The 14,707-nt window shown below is 45.7% G+C and overlaps 1 protein-coding gene across 5 annotated transcripts in view; it reads left to right on the top strand.

Annotated features, from left to right (window-relative positions):
* The first annotated feature begins 700 nt into the window (after positions 1–700).
* Positions 701–14,707, top strand: part of SLC16A9 (solute carrier family 16 member 9) — a 52,383-nt gene continuing 38,376 nt past the window's right edge. For 4 of the 5 annotated variants that reach the window (XM_054508168.2, XM_045877888.3, XM_045877889.3 and 1 more), the window contains exon 1: positions 701–1,126. The gene's annotated coding sequence lies outside the window, so the exon portion shown is untranslated. Of the gene's footprint in view, positions 1,127–13,258; positions 13,443–14,707 lie in introns of all 5 variants that reach the window. The other variant, XM_054508166.2, reaches the window with a different exon arrangement.

Here is a 14,707-nt window from a genome sequence, read left to right as displayed (position 1 = left end):
GGTGAGGCAGCTTAATCTGGATTTCAGAAAACGAACCTTTGCCAAGTGTGGTGCCTGTGTCTAGGTCAGAACCAGAGGCTTCAGGCTATAAAGGGAATTCTCAGCCCTGTAATGGGTGGTGGCCCCGGGCCTCTTTGAGAAGCTGGAAGAAGGTATGGTGCCTCTTCCCAGAAATACGCATACACTGAAAATGCATATCACTTTAGGGGGTCCTCTCTCCCAGCACGCTGTGTGCACTGCGGGTCGCCCTCCTTTCCCATGGAGCTGTCACAAAGGACAGCCCTTGGCATCCTCACTCCTCACTGCCCAGGAGCACCGGCCCCACAAAGTTCTGGTGCCCGGTTCTCTGGGATCACTGCCAGCTGGGTATACAGCTCCGGCCAGGAGGGCGCCCGGCGGCCCCAGGAGCCTGGGAGACCCGGGGCCACTCGCCCTCATCCCTAGACCCCGGCTTCCCCCGAATGCACTGGGTCTTTGGCGAGCCGCTGCGGGCACGCGGAGGGCGGCGGGGGCGCAGAGGCGCCGGGGGACGCGCGCGTGTGCGCACCGACAGGGCGCCTGGCCGGCGGTGCCAGGCTCTCCCGAGGCCTTGGTGGCCCCGGGCCGGGCGGGGGCCGCGGTCCCGGCGGTGCCCTCTCTCCGCCTGGCCGGCCCGAGCCGGGCCGGAGCCGAGAGAGCTGGAGCAGCGCCCCTACCGCCCGCTTTTCCGCCTCCATCTCCTCCGCCTCCTCCTCCTTCCCCCAGCCACCCGCGCAGTCACAACCGGTTCAGACTGGCCAGGGTGCCCCGCAAAGGAGAGGGACAGGGGGCAAACAGCGGGGAAGAACTTGCCGGGAAGGAGGAGGCGGAGAAAGAGAAGGTGGAGCCCAGAGGAGGGGGCCGGCTTCCTCTCTCCCTGCACGCGGCCGCCGCCGCCGCCGCCGCAGGGCTCGGCGAGGGCAGAGGGCGGCGGCTCCCGGGGCCGCGCGTAGCGGGACCGATTGCCCAGTACTCCCGCAGGGGCCCGGGCCCCCGGATAAATACCGCCCGGCCGGCCCGGAGCAGCAGGCGAGAGCGGCGGCCGCGGTCCTCACCGCACCACCCGCCCGGCTCGCCCGGGGCTCTGCGCCCCGAGGCCGCTACCCAGGTAAAGGGCCCGAGCTCGCGGGAGGGTGCTCGGCGGCCGCCCGCGCCGCCTCGCCTCCCAGAGGCGAGAAGTAACTCCTCTGGCTCGGGGCAGCAGGCGGCGGCGGCGGCGACGCTGTCACCCGCGGGCAAGCACTTTGGAACAGCTTTCTGGTTTGGGGTGTGTGCCGGGGGCTGAGTGTCCTCGCTGCGCCCGGCCCTTGATACCCGCCCCTGCGGATGGGGTGCTTCTCCGCGGTGGGCAGGTTTCCCCAGCAATCTGAGGGTCGCATTTTGCACGGAGGTGGAAGACAGAGACAGAGATAGAAGGACCGCCAGAAAAGCGTCCTGGAGGAAGGACGGTGCCTACGGACCGGGCTCAGGGCCGCGGTCTGTCCCGGAACTCCCGAGACAGCTGCTGGTGGCAGAGCGGGGGCTGGGGGGAATGCGACCAGGTGGCCCCCTGTTTCTCAGAGGGCAGCGAGGCCTCCAGGTACCCCGCCGGGGCGCTGGTGCACGCCGCCGCCCCCGGGTGCTCCGGGGCTGGGAGGAAGGCGGCGCGCGGGTTGGCGGAGTCCACGCCGCCGCGCCAGGTTCAGCACCACCGGGTCAATCCGGGCGACCGCCGCGGGAGGTACGGGCACCTCGGCCGCCGGGACACCGAGCGGGAACTTGGGAGGACTTGGTGCTTACCGCTCCATCTGTGGCTCGCCCCGGGTAACCTACTCTGGCTTCAGAAGCGCCAGAGGCTTTGGAAAGAGCTGACAACTATTTAAAAACTTGGTCATCAAAACCAAATCAATGCTTCTTCGGTTGCCAGTTCTAATTCAGCACAGGTCAATGCATCCGGGCTGTTTAGGCGGGATTTACACTAAATAATATACTTATACAGTAAGTTATTTAATATAACACTTTTGGGATCAATTTCCTGGGTCACAATTAGTTTGGGTGTATTTTTTTTTTTTTTAATCTCGAATTATCTGTATAGTAGTTCAGATTGCAGATGGATCCTCCCCGCCAGTAGGTTATTTAGTTGTTCCATCAAATTGTGTTAATTTGGTATGTCCTGACAGTTTCTTAGATTCAGGTTTGTTTTAGCTCTGAGAAATGGTTCTGGCTGGTTCAGGCAGAAGACTGAGGAAGCTGGGGAAGATTCCGAAGTGAAAGTATCGATATTCATTACATGATCACACCTTCTTTTAAATAACATGTCACTAGCAGGGTTAGTACTGATATCATTGCTAGAAATGTTTTTTTTTTTTTTTTTTTTTTTAAGGCCCTGGGAAATGGAAATTACATAATAAAATAGTTCAACCTGAACATTTGGGACAATTCATAATTTTAGCTCCATTAAGAACATCCTTCTCTGTTGCTTCCCTTTTGTGTGTAGGCCAGTGGGGGAACAAGGACCCTTCATATTAATCGGATGAATCTAGGGAAGGACAGGTGATAAGGGGAAGGACGCTAGGAATCTCTCCCAACTTCTGGCTGTGACTCTGAAGGGACTGAGGTGAGGGTGTGTGTTGGTTGAGGTCTGAAACTACCAAGACAGACCAGAGCATGGTGCTTCGGATTGGATCTGGTCGTGAAACAGGAGCTAGAGGAGGACAATTAGAAAGATGTGGCCAGATTTTCAAGCTTCATTTCCTCACCCCAATCTTTTGAACCCCCAGTTTTTGTGGTCTTTTACTCAAGTGAGATATCTCTTGACTTTAATTTATAGACAACAGTTGAGTATAGAAAGCCAGTGGGAAGGTGCAAAAAACCACAATGTCTTGCTTGTGTTAAGTATAGCTTTTCAAGAAAGTTTCACCTAATGACTTAAGTTTTAGTTAAAGATTGCAAGAGTGCATATATTTTGAGCTAGTTGGCCTTTTCTTTGGGAGGTTCTTTGCAGATACCAAAGTATTCCCTGTAGATAATGAGATTGAACTAGAACTTAACAACCGAGTTCAAGCAAAGAACACATGGTCCCTGCCTTCAAAGAGTTTAGTCTAGTGGGAAAAATGGGTATGTTTACAAATATCTACAATACAAGGTAGTATAAATGGAGTCATATGGCAGGAACATCATTAGTGTGCTATTGAATGGCAGAGAAAAGGGAAGGTTCATTCAAGGTTAAGAACTAAAAAAAGTTACATAGCAGGTGTAGCATTTGAGCTGGTATTTGAAGAAGGAAGAGGATTTCCTCCATTGAAAGGAGCCTTGCTGGAACAAGCAAATAGCACAGACTTCTGGAAGTCCAGTGTGTCCAAAGGAAGCAGAGTAGTTTGGAGTGATTGGAGCCTGGAATTTAAGATAGATAAGGCTGGGAGGTAGGATGGGGCTAGATTGGGGAGAATATGACAAGCCATGTGAAGAAATTAAAAATCATTGAACATCATCATTATTGTTATTACTATTTATACCAGCAATGTAGTTATACCATCCTTAACTGTAGTTTATACCTTGAAGTTCAGTTTTGTTTATACCCTAAAATAAATAAGTGGATAAAATCTCAATGGTATTTGCTTCCTATTGACATTACTATAAAAGAGTAATGTGTTTCAAATAGCCTCTAATGCTTTATATAATTCCGACAGTTTTTCCCCCAAATCTGCAGTCTTATGGTATACCGACTCTTGGTTTGATGAAAACTCTGGATAGGAAGACACCTCCACTTTCCTGGGCAATATGCAGAGTAGAGCCACTGTCTATTCTCTGTTTCAACTGCCAATAATAATAATTATTATTAATGTTTATTAAACATGATGTGTCATGTGAGTCACATACCTTATTTCATTAAGGAAGAAGGCATAATTTTGATCTTAGGCTGATAATTTTAAAAAGGTCACTCAGCTAAATAGATGATGGGACCAGGATTTGAAGCCAAGAAATGTCTCTCAAAAGCCCATCCTTTGAACTATTGTTGAACTATCAGGTAAGAAGGACATCATACAGGATAGCTTGTTAAAAGAAGTTAGAAACTGAGCCTGCTACCTGTAGAAGTATTTCTCTGTTTTTAAATTTGCATCCTCATTCCCATCATTCTGATTTTATTTTTTAATTGAGTTATAATTGACATACAGCATTGTATTACTTTTACATGTACAGCATAATGATTTGAAATATGTATATATTGTGAAGTGATTACCACAGTAAGTTTAGTTAACATCACCATCACACATACAGTTTTTTTTTGGAGGGGAGGGTTTCTTGTTTTTAAATTTTAAGTTCAATTAATTAACAATATAGTGTATTATCAGTTTTAGAGGTAGAGTTCAGTGATTCATCAGTTGCATACAACACCCAGTGCTCATTCCATCACGTGCCCTCCTTCATGCCCACCACCCAGTCACCCCATCCCCCCCTCCCCTCCCCTCCAGCAAGCCTCAGTTTCTTTCCTATGCTTAAGAAGTCTCTTATGGTTTTTCTCCCTCTCCGGTTTCATCTTGTTTTATTCTTCCCAGGTTTTTTGTTTGTTTGTTTTTTACTAACCAGAATCATGCTGTATGTATTGTCCATGTGCTTTTTGGAGATGTTCTCAGCCTAGCACACTCCTTTTATCCATTTTATATTCCACAGAAATAGATGTTTGGGTTGCTTCATTCTGCTGTTATAATTATTCCCACTTTTGTGCACAAACTTGGGCACAGGGGCTGAAAGTTGAGGGGAACAGTATCAGTTTGAGCCCTTGGCAATCTGAGGTGAAGGCATGTTGACTTGGCATTTAGCAGGTGGCAGGCCGTGCACGCTGACTCGGGCAGGAGGGCGGCTGGACCGTGAATTTGGGACCCACAGGCTGATGGCATCGTGTGTGACAGGGTTGTGGCTGGTTTTGCTTTTAATTTTTGTTTTTCTGGGAAACTTGATCTCTCCCTCTATTCTAAATGAAAGCCTTGCTGGATAGAGTATTCTTGGCTGTAGATTTTTTCCTTTTAGCAGTTGGAATTTATCATGCCACTTTCTTCTGGCCTGCAGAGCTTCTGCTGAAAAACCCACTGATAGCCGTATGGGGTTTCCCTTGTATGTACTTGCTTTCCTTTCTCTTGCTGCTTTTAAAATTCTCTCTTTATCACTACTTTTGGCCATCTTATTTACTTTGTATCTTGGCGCAGACCTCTTTGGGTTGGTTGTGCTGGGGGCTTTCTGTGCCTCCTGGATCTGGATTTCTCTTTCCTTGCCCAGATTCAGGAAGTTTTTAGCTATTATTTCTTCAGACAAATCTTCTGCCCCCTTTCCTCGCTCTTCTCCTTCTGGGATCCCTATCATGCGACTGTTACACCTGACAGTGTTGCTGAGTTCCCTGGGTCTATTTTCATTTTGTGTATTTTTTCCCCCTCTCATCTGCTCGGCTTGATTGCTTTCCATGACTCTGTCCTCCAGGTGGCTGATCCTTTCTTCTACTTCCTCTTGCTTGCTATTTATTCCAGATGGTCTATTTTTATTTCCATTTAGTGAGTCCAATAGCTCTAATTGGTTCTTTTTTATGTCTTCTAGCTCTTGGTAGAGGGTCTCATGGAGGTCCTGCAGTCCTTCCTCAATTCTAGCAAGCATCTTTATGAGTGTTACTTTAAATTCGCTATCAGACATATTACTTATCTCCGTTTCACTTAGGTCTCCTGCTCTGATTTTGTCCTGTTCTTTGATTTGGGACATACTCCTCTGTCTCCTCATTCTGTCTCTTGCGTTGTCTGTTTTTCTGTGTTAGGAAAGTCAGCTACGTCCCCTGCACTTGAAAGTAGTGGCTTTATGAAGAAGAGGTCCTGCAGTGCCGTGTCTGTTCCCCAGAACCTGGTGCTTCAGGGGGTGTCTCCTATGTGTGTTGCTCCAGCGGGGTCCTACCATTGTGGCTGGGATGTGTTTGCCTTCAGTCCTGTTGTCTGCGATGGCTCCCTGCCTGTTGTGGGCAGAGTCTGGTGCCCGTGGTGTTAGTGGGCTGTTCCAGGGCTGCCTTGGGCTTGAGTTGAGTCAGACCAGGTGTTGGCCAGAGATGAAGTAGCACCAGACTGCAGGCACTGTCCCTGGGTCGTTCCCAGAGAAGCTTCTGCTGGTGGGTGGGGCCTGCAGTCAGACCCAGTGCCTGCCCTCAGCCCACTGCTGGGGTCACAGTCAGACAGGTGTGTGGTTATCTTCCCCTCTCCCTGGGGCAGGACTCATTTTGGAGTGGTGCTGACTTGTCTGGGCCACACACACACTGCCAGGCTTGTGGCTCCGCTTTGACGGGATCTTGCCAAGAGCGATCGGAGGGGGTGGATCTGCTTCGCTGTGGCCTCTTGTCTATGCCGGGCTGCGGAGAGTCTGTTCTGCCAGTTTTCGGGCTGCTTTCCGGGTTATTTATGCCGACGTGGGTGCTCTCTAGGCGGCCACACGGCAAAAGGTCAGCCCAGGGACGTCCTACTCCATCATCTTCCCAGCAGCCTCTCCACACATAGTTTTTTTGGTGATGAGAACTTTTAAGGACTACTCTCTCAGCAACTTTCAAATATATGATATAATATGTTACCTATAGTCATCATATTGTACATTACTCATCATTTGATTAATTTTACTTTACAAATTCATGATGAGACATTTAAATGTTTTAACACATCTTCAAACTGTTCTATGATCTTGTGCTTTTATGACGCACTCATAAGAAACTCTTCAGCACTTTGAGAAGAGATAAGATATGGATGAGAAAAACATTAGCGAATGTGACAACCTTAAACACAAAGACCAGATCTGCCAGATTCTCTGGAAGAGTGTCAATTTCAAATATTCTTCTCATTATTCCCAATAACCCTCCCAAATGTACCAGATCTCTTTGTATTTCAACATCCCATATATGTTGCCTTGTGTCTTGAGCTTTTATTCTGAAAGTGATACAGCAAATATACTAATTTGTACGTGACATACTCAAGTGTGCTCAGACAACAGATACAACTCTACATAATCGTGCAAATTATGCAGAACATATACGAAGCAAAAGCACACACGAGTGTAGATATCCTCATCACACAAACCGTATCATGTAGATATCATCATGACACGAACCATATCACTCAAAGTGTGGCCCAAGTAGTAACTACTACTGCAGAGAAAAGCTGAAACAAGAGCCCAGTAGCATAGGGAGCATGATAAGAGTATGGGATGCAGGGAAATGATTATACCAACTGTATATAAGTGTCTGGCTCTCATTTTGCCTGTTCTTAACTCTGTTAAATCTAGATCTTTTCATCTTTTCTCAGGCTCTGAGTGGTTTACAAATTCGGCCATTTTCTCTTCTGAACCTGAGAGCAGGACTGAAAATAGGTGACTGTTCACTGGATTGGTCAGTGAGGGACCATGGTACTGGCCTCTCCTTTAGCCACGCTATCCCTAGATTGGTGGTAGCAAGTTCATAGGGTTCACCCAGGGGAGACAGGCAAAGCAGGTGATGGGTAGAGGGTGGAGAGAACACAGGTGCAACTCTAAATGCAGGTCAGCCTTGGTCCTGCGTCAGGGAGATGTTAGAGAGTGGAAGGAACTGGAGGGAACATGTCCATTCAATGAAGGTGAAAGCTACTCAGTTTCAGCCAGCTGTTATTTAGGAATAAGGGCCCGTGTTGCCAGATCTTCTGATGGATTTTCAAGAGAATCCAAAAATTCAGATTTTTAGGTGAAATCTTACGGTTTTAAAACATTGGCAATTGCCAAAAGTAAAACAAAAATAAAAATAAAATAAATAAAATAAAATAAAATAAAAATTGTGCAGGCCAACAAGATGCCTCTGGAGATCTAGGGATCAGATCTGGCCTGAGGGCGGTCAGTTTGCCAAATGATTCCTAAGGCTCCTTCTGGCTTCAGGCTTCCATGATCCTACACTCAATCCATGTTATCTCTAACCTATTTCTTCCACTTTGCTAAAACAGAGCCCAGTACTCACCATATCTAAGTCATGCTTTGGAGGATAACTTAGCTTTGGAGGAGCTCTTTGCTAAGTGCTGGGCTGTGATTGATTTGTAAGGCCTTAAAGAGTCAAAGGATGTCCTTTTTTGATGGTCATACTGTTTTCATAATTCAGAGGCTCCAGCAGTTAATTACTTGTGTTAATTATCCCTTTTGGGGACGATTAATGTGATTTAATTCCAGGGCCCAGAGCTATTTCTCCTGCTCTTCCTTCTCACTCCAGTGTGAGATAATAACCAGTTGGGAAATTGATCCTGGTTCCCCCTAGGGCAAGTTGTATTTGTAGCCTGGTTTAAGGTGCTTGGACAAAGAAATCTTCATTGTCTTTACCCTGGCAAAATTTCACCATGTAGTCTGCCTCTCTTTTTTAAACTTGGAAGTATTTGGGAATGCTCTTGAATTGCAAACTGAATTAAGGGTTTGGCTTTTGAGTTGTGTTAATACAGCAGTTTAGGTTTTTTTTTTTTTTTTAAAAAAACATATCTATATGGACCGCAAAGTAAAAGTGAAAACAAAAAGTAATGGATTTGTGTATGATTCCAATCCCAAATTATTTTTAATAACTCTGGATCCTCTGCAGTGAAAATTCCTTAATACAATTATTTTAAAGCTCAGTCTTGGATTTGACTGGCTAAGATGTGTTCCTCACTTTATGTCAATGAGCTGTTTTACAAACAAGAGAGTCTGACTCTAACTGAAAAGTTCAGAGCAGATGTTGACAATGAGAAGGAAGCATTTGAGTAAACAAAACAAGAATGACATGTTTAGAGAAACCACATATCTTCTTGAGACGGAGCTGATTTCAAGAGGACGAACTGAAGGCTCTGGATGATAGTTCTGAGCCACAGTTTGTCCTAGTTCTGGCTCCAGAAATGTGTCACCCTTGCCCCCCTCCCCCTTCCCGCCCCCTGGTGCACTTCAGTTTGTCAAGCATGTTCAACATTTAAAACCACATCTGAGAGAATCGGGTAACTGTCTGACTATTAAAGACATACCATTTGATGTTATATTGGTAAAAAAAATTTGAATTAAAAACCTCCCCACAATTTCTTTATATTTACCCACGTATTTAGCTAGTCCTTCAGAATCAATGACGGGAAGCAGCCTCTAAGCTCCATAGAGGCAGGGACCACATGGTCTTGGTTCCACCATGCCTTCTAATTCATTTTCTTCTAAATAAATGCACGATATCTTCTAAATGCACTTAATTCATTTTGTTGAATGAGAGATGTTTGATTAATCATTTTAATATACAGGAGAGTTAGGTAAGTAGGTTTTCTAGCATTCATTAATTTCATAAAGATTTATTGAGCTTTTCCTATGGGCCCAACACAATTCTTAGTGCTTGGGATGTGAGACAGGCTTGTAGGTTATCAAATAGTAACAAATAATAACAATATATTGGGTATATTGGGATGAATGTTATAATAGCAAGATTGTCCAAACTGGTGTGAGATCTTAGAGGAGGAAAGACTGACTGTTGGAGAGTCAGGATGACAACAGTAGGAGGAGACATTTTAGGCTAAGTCTTAAAGGAAAAGCAGGAGTTTGTCGGTAGGCAAGTTGGAGAGAGGCACTCGGGCCCCTCTCTTGAGGAGGGACGGAGCGTGGCCCAAGTGCTGCATTATGACAATGGCTTGGGACCACAGGTTTGTGGGATATCCTAGAGGGGTGTAGTTGGGGGCTGGATTGTTGCAAATCATTAGAGGAAAACAAAAGGAATCTAGTAACTTGCTGGGTATTTAAAGATGTAAATATCTAATGTATGGACAAAACATGGATTTGTAAAACCAATTTTTCATTTTCCTTTATAAGTTTTGAATAATGTTATTCATTGATGGGGCTGTAAGCTCCATGAGGGAAGGAAAAATCTTGGATTTTCTTATGTGCTTATACTCACGAATTAAGCAGAAAACTTGTGCTCTGCTATGGACAGACTGTGGGTGGTGAGGTACCGCTGAGAGATTTGAGAAGTTGGAGGCAGAACTTGAGATGATGAGTGAGAAGCCTGGTTTGGCAGCAGCCTGCCAGATGCACTGCAGTGGGGAGAGGGCAGAAGGGTCCATGAGTAGGTGGCCGTGAGGGGTTTGCAAAGAAGAAGTAGAGGAAGAGTCCGCCTGCAGAGCTCGTGGTCGGCAGGCCGGTCCTGGCTGACATGGGAAACCGGGGAGGAGGGGCGGGGGGGATGAAGACGGGGATTTCTGCTTGGGCAAAGGAAAGCCTGGCCTGTGTTGGTTTTCCAGATGAAATTCAGGAGGAGGAGGAGGAGGAATTATGGCTGTGTTGAATGGGGCCTGAGCACAGCCAGGTGGGATCTTGATGGAGAAAATGGTAAGAAATGGGTTGGACACGTGGGTTTGGAGTTCTGAAGAGAGGGCAGACTTGGGGACGGAGACTTGGGACTCCACCCTTTGCTGACATGCGGTCCCTCGGTGAGGCTAGAGAGCTTGTAGGGTCAGGTGGGTCTGGAAAGCCAGGGGGGCCCTGGTTTGCAGTGAAGAAGAGATGGGGGGCACTGTCAGGAGGGTGGTGGAGTGCAAGCCTGACCTGACCCTGGGCTGAGGCGCTGGGGGCTCCGCAGCCAGAACACTTCTCTTGTGTGGACACGTGGGAACCAGAGAACAGTTGAGGAATCATCAGGAGGTGAGAAAGCAGAGGCAGGGAGCCTGTTCTTTCAAGTTTTTCTAAGAAAACCTGTGAAAAGTGCAACAACAGTAATGAGAACTGTAAGCACTCACTCTCTGCCAAGCCCCGGGCCTCGTGTTTCATAGGGATTCTTTCCTATATTCGTCCTAAAAATCCTAGGAGGATGGAGCTCTTACTATTTCCATTCTATAGATGAAGAAACTGGGAAGGTTGTGAACTCGCTGTGAGTCACGCGGCTAATGGCCGAGTTCAACCACAAACCCCAGAGAAATGACTCCAGGGTCCGTGTTCTAGCGCAGGGACTTGCGGCGGTTTTGACCTTGAACTTCAGTGGAATGTGTCTGTGGGCCCAGCCCTGCACACACTCATGGGCACAAACACTGAGGCACGGTCTCCCAGACTGCCACTGAGCCCTCACCACCATGTAGGGGCTTTCTTACATTTCCGATTCTTACCTATTTTGTTCTATTCTAAATTCCAATTTAAAAAAAATTGTACTCACAATCCACAGTTGATTTCATGACCTGGGATGCGTTGCAGTATGGACAGCACTGCTCCAGCCCACCGCTTGGCATTGCTTCCCAAACTGTAGCTTAATACTCTTTTCTATTACATTCCACAAATATTGATTGAGTGCCTATTTTATGCGTAGATGCAGAAAGAACCTAAAGAATGTAAGATGTGCCCTGAGTGCAGGAATTTTTTGTTAGTGAAGAGAAAGGGAAGAAGGCGAGTAAATGGCTAATTATAATGCACGCCAGAATGAAATAAGAAGAAAAGAGAGGTGTAAGCAACGTAGCATGGGAGTATAGGGTGATTAATGCTGGTTCTAAATGTATATTGATTTGACTAGTAGTGTTTAGTGTTTTTTTTTGTGCTATGAAAGTATTAAAAACTTTTATGAAATTAATAGAAGTGTCTTTGGTAAAGACTTTTAAGAATAAACGCCAAGGGAGATTTGAAGACCATGATATTCTGTGTATTTTTCTCAAAGGTCCTGAAGTAGTCAAAATATTATTATTATTTAGACATCAGTTTGTTCATTGTAAGCCCCTGGATGATGTTAGCAAATTTAGTCATATTAAAGTATATCCATTAAAGGGGTGCCTGGGTGGCTCAGTCAGTTAAACATCCAACTCTTGGTTTCGGCTCAGGTCATGATCTCTGGGTCATGAGACTGAGACCCACATCAGCGTGGAGTCAGCTTGAGATTCTCTCCCTCTGCCTCTGCGCCTCCACCCCTAGCTTGTACGCTCTCTCTCTCTCTCAAAGTAAATAAAATCTTTAAAAAAATAAAGTATATCCATTAAAAAGTTTTAAAATCCAAGAATATCCATTAAAAAAAAGTTTACCATCAACTTCCTGAAGTAAAAGAATGCAACTGTACAGACTACTTTATGAATCTATATTAGGTGATAACTCCCCAGGTTAAATGGAGAGACCTTTAAACAGAATTTGACAAAAAAGCCAAGGGACAGTGGCGTAGAATGAGGATTATTAATACCGACCTAAGTTTTATGTAGAGTTGTACACAGATTAAAAAGACAACTGTTGAGTGGTGCCTAGCTGGCTTAGTCAGTTAAGTGTCTGCCTTCAGATCAGGTCCTGATCCCAAGGTCCTGGGATCAAGACCCCGGTGACGGTGATGGGCTCCCTGCTCAGTGGGAAGTCTACTTTTCCCCCCTGTGCACCTGCCCCCACTTGTGCTCTTGCGCTCATGCTCTCTCTCTCTCTCTCACTCTCCCGCTCTCTCAAATAAATAAATAAAATCTTAAAAAAAAAAAGGATAACATTCGAAAGTCCTTGGCACTGTGTCTGATATACAGAAAATATTAATAGAAAATGGTAATTAGAAGTTATTCCATGATATGACTAAGTAGTAGTACATTTAAACCTTAGAAATTTTTCTTAAGTCCACTGTTTAGGGAATACCTAAGAAAGTTTGGTATCATTTTTGGGATTTAAGGACATTTTGAAATATTTTTCCATAGCCATGATTGAAGTGGGTAAAAAAAAAAAAATCAATTTAAATAACTAAAAGCACCCAAGTCTTTCATTTTATGATTGTACATTAGGATGTGCAATTATTTAAGATGGCTTATACTGCTGTTGCCCCCTTCTTTTCCTCAGCAACCACATGTTAAAATCACCTGGAGCTCTCTAACAACCTGGCTCCCCTCCAGAGATCCTGTTTTCATTGCTGGAGGGTGGGCCCAGGCATGGGTCATTCTTAAGCTCCCAAGGTGATTCTGCTGTGTAGTCAGGTTTGCAGTCCCCTACAGATCTTAATGCTTAGTGTGTAAGTACGTGCTTAGTAAGCGTGCTTAGGATGCTTTGATGATTAGAAACAAGCTCAAGTGGAGATACAACCTTAATATGGGGTTCTTCATTTGCCCCTTTGATGCACAAAGAGTTACCACTTATCTGGAGAACTGGTTTAGAAAGGAAGATCTTAGGAGTCTTTGGAATAAGAAAGTGGTTTTTTGAACTGGGAAGAATAGAAAACTGGGGTATGAAGAATACAAAGAGAAGCTCGAGTTCATGTGGTGCTTTAAGAGGCGAAGGAGCTGATTTTTTTTTTTTTTTTTTTATTCATGAGAGACAGAGCGAGAGAGAAAGGCAGAGGGAGAAGCAGGCTCCCAAGGAGCAGGGAGCCCGATGCGGGACTCGATCCCAGGACCCTGAGATCATGACCTGAGCCGAAGGCAGACGCTTAACCATCTGAGCCACCCAGGCGCCCGAAGGAGCTGATTTTAAAAGTCGCTTGTCAACTCTGCTGAAAGGTGCTCATCTCCACTCTACCCACAAGTACGGCAGCGGCTGGGAAAGTTGCTGGGAAGCTGTGTGGCTTCCTGAGTTGGGAAGGAAAAGAAGGAAGGAAATGAAAAGGGAGAAAGAGAACAAAAGAAAGAAGATGAAAGCAAACCTCGTTTGGACTTCAGCACCTCTTTGTTTTGTCTTTTCTTGGCTGTTGGTGACCTAAGAGCAGAGGGTCCTTGTCCTTGTGTTCTTTCCGCACTGAGACTTCCCTCTTCCCATTTGCTGACTTTTTCTTACTGTCAGGAAATTATCCGAGATGTGGAAAATGTTATTTCCATATCCTTTTTTTTTTTTTTTTCTGGAGGGAGGAATTTGGTAGTGGAGTGAGTGTGAGTGTGTGTGTGTGCGTGCGCGCTGTTGTGACAGGGAAGGGGGAGGGGGCCGTGGTTGTTCTGGCCGGTGGTATTTGTAGTGATAGTACTTTCAGATTTTGAGAGGATCTCTGCCAAGATAAAAAATAATATTTTTATGACAAACAATTATGTTTAAAAGGACAAGAAATAATAATTTACATTGAAAGTACTGTGTACCAGGCACTGTGCTAAGTGCTTTACGTAAACTAACTCATTTCATCATCACAATAGTCTGATGAAGTAAGTACTATCACCCCCCCTCTTAGGGATGGAGAAAGTGAGGCACAGAGATACCACAGTAACTTGCTGAAAGTCACACTCTTGGCTCGTATCAGAGATGGGATATGCACCCAGGTTGTCTAGGACCCAAGCCCACACTCTTATTCCTTATGCTAAATTTTCTAGAATATATATCTTCCTGTATTTATAGATGGAAATATCTGTGTATGTACTTGTATGAAGCTATGGCTACTGACATAACAGAAAAGTGGGAATCCTACTAACCATTCTTGGGACCACATAATACCATTACTAGAAGATCCCAGCTTCCCTCCCACTGCCTTCCTCAAACTGAGAGACTGCTTGGCTAATGTGAACCAATTAATAGATGACTGCATCATTCTGCTGACAGCTTTTTTAGAATTATCACCATCAGCCGCAGCATTATCATCATCATTAGAATCTGCTTAGTTTTACCTGCCAACCGCAGGCCTGCTCTGTTGGGGACGGCAGAGGCTGGGGACTGCAGATGCCCTCTGTTGGGGCATGTGACTTGGACCCAGAGAAGTGGGTCCATTTTTGCACCAACTGCCAGGAGACCTTTGGAGTTGCTTCTTCGCAGGTTTTTCCTGGGCTGCTGTACTGCAGAAGGGTGG

This window comes from Mirounga angustirostris, unplaced genomic scaffold (assembly GCF_029215605.1).
Source record: "Mirounga angustirostris isolate CCGP_5_RB_7025 unplaced genomic scaffold, mMirAng1.0.hap1 SCAF_6, whole genome shotgun sequence".
NCBI lineage: Eukaryota > Metazoa > Chordata > Mammalia > Carnivora > Phocidae > Mirounga > Mirounga angustirostris.
Note: the sequence above shows the minus strand (reverse complement) of the source record. Positions and strands in the feature narration are given on the sequence as shown.